Below are 2,209 nucleotides of genomic sequence, written 5' to 3'. Positions count from 1 at the left end.
GCAGCGCCCCAGGGCCCACTGCCGAGCTGCGCGCCCCGGCCTCGCGCATCACCGAGCCCCGCGCCTGCTCGCCTCCACGCCGTGCTCCAGGCTTCTCGCGCCCTAGCTCGTCGCTCCATCGTTGCCTCTTGCGCCGATCTGTTGATCATCAATTTGTGAGCCCTAGCCCTACTATCTCCTTTGTTTAGTACGAATTTTTTTTCTCAATCTAGATCTATTCAATGGTGACCTAGATCAATTTGTAGTCTCTGATTCACCATTACATTCAGGACTTTCACCCTAACCCTAGCCTGGTTCCAAGGATCCCCCGCGTGACATCTTACCTCTTCTCGGTTCGCTGATCGTCAGGTAGAAAGCCATTCAATTCAATTTCGCATCTACATTGCTTTCTCTGCTAGGTCTTCGCATCTATTAGACATATGGTATTTATTTGTATATCCATCTATTCTATCGTGCAGCGAGTCGGTTCCGTTGTGGTTCAATTGGCAGTTGGCAGTAAACTCGGAGCCAAGCTCACGAGTAAGGATCGAGGCCAAGCCTCGAAAGCAGCAGTTTGACAGTCGATCTTCATCAGCGACAGTTCACCATCTTGTCAGTTCAGATGGCTCGCACCAAGAATGTTGGTGGTGGCCCAGGTGAAGATGATCGGAGGCCCCCGCCTCGTCAGCCAGCCGGATCCAAGGGCAAATCAACCAAGCAAGTAACATCCAAGAAGCGGAAGTACCCCGACGCAGTGACAGCCAGAGCAGCAGCTGTTGCAGAGGCCGCAGAGCATGCCGAGAGAGGTGGCACCCGCAGCGGAGTTGTCATTGCAGATCAGCCAGTTTCACCCACAGTCAGAGCTACGATTGAGGAGGTTGAGCGTCGTCATGGTAGTCCAGTAGGGACTGCCACGTTTGCAGGACGACGGGTTGCCATTGAGGAGGGTCCATCAGCACAGCAGCAGCCTCCACCAGCAGAGCCTCAGCTAGCCTAGGAGACTCAGGAGAGTCAGGAGACCGAGCCGGCACCTCAGCTACGCCGCTCGAGTCGTACCAGTGCTGCAGTTCCACTGAGGCCAGCTACATGGCGCAGGGGTTCATGCCCTCTGCCCAGACCACAGGGTCCGCCTCCAGTGGTTCACCTCGACTTGAGGGCCGCTACAGCCAGGCAGGTTCAACAGCTGCGGTTTGTTGAGTTTGAGGTCTGGTTCCCTCCGAGGAGGGATGAGAGAGCAGCTGAGGGGTTCTACACGCCACTGCAGGAGGATTTCTACAATGCATATCTAAACAGTGGAGCAGTGTTCAGATCACAGAGGGTCTATCCGATAGAGTCCATTGTGGCAGCAGCCGGAGAGGGCATTCGGCAATACTTGTCATATTTGCCAGGACTGTCAGATCTAATTGGACGGACAGGGATATATGTACCTTCTTGGGTTCGTCAGTTTTATGCCTCGCTCTACATCGATCCTCATCACAGATTCATTCACTTTGCCTTCAACGACAAAGACTATAGAGTGACGAGTAGCAGGGCCAGAGAGATACTAAGACTACAGGAGCAGCCTGTAAGGTTGCATGAGGTTTGCTATGGACATCAGGAGCCTCCCAGGCGTCCTCATGGAGGGTTGGTGCCCCCTACAGACTTAGTGCGCCATTGCTTCAAGGAGCCGTTTGGTGAGGGGTCAAGCAGGAACCCCAGTGACTTGACTCCTACAGCGAGGATACTAGAGGCCATCATCAGGAGGACACTGCTTCCCAGGTTGGGATACAGGGAGGGCCTAACTCGCTTACAGCTCTGGCTTCTCAATGCCATCATGCAGATGACAGTGTTTGACATCTGGGACCTCCTTCTTTCAGAGATGGAGGATACTATAGCTAAGGGATTCAAGGGTCGCAGGCAGCTTCCCTATGCTCACTGGATCACGTTCCTCATCCGCAGAGTTGTGATTGATAAGCCCCCTGGCATGATGGATGAGTATACAGGTGCCACTACAGAGTTCCCAGCTTACAACCTGTCACAGAGGATCAGACACGCCACTCCTTAGGCACCCAGTCAGCCTAGCCATCGCCCCGATGTGCTAGAGTCTGCAGCTCAGCAGGACGAGATCATCAGAGGGATTGCAGCCACTGAGGAGGAGGAGCTAGAGGCACAGCAGGGAGTGAGTGAGTACAGTGACAGCTCTGACGACGACTACCAGCCTATACCTCAGATGCCTCCACGCAGACACGAT

This window comes from Miscanthus floridulus, chromosome 13 (genome assembly GCF_019320115.1).
Source record: "Miscanthus floridulus cultivar M001 chromosome 13, ASM1932011v1, whole genome shotgun sequence".
Taxonomy (NCBI): Eukaryota; Viridiplantae; Streptophyta; class Magnoliopsida; order Poales; family Poaceae; genus Miscanthus; species Miscanthus floridulus.
This window is presented reverse-complemented; position numbering follows the sequence as displayed.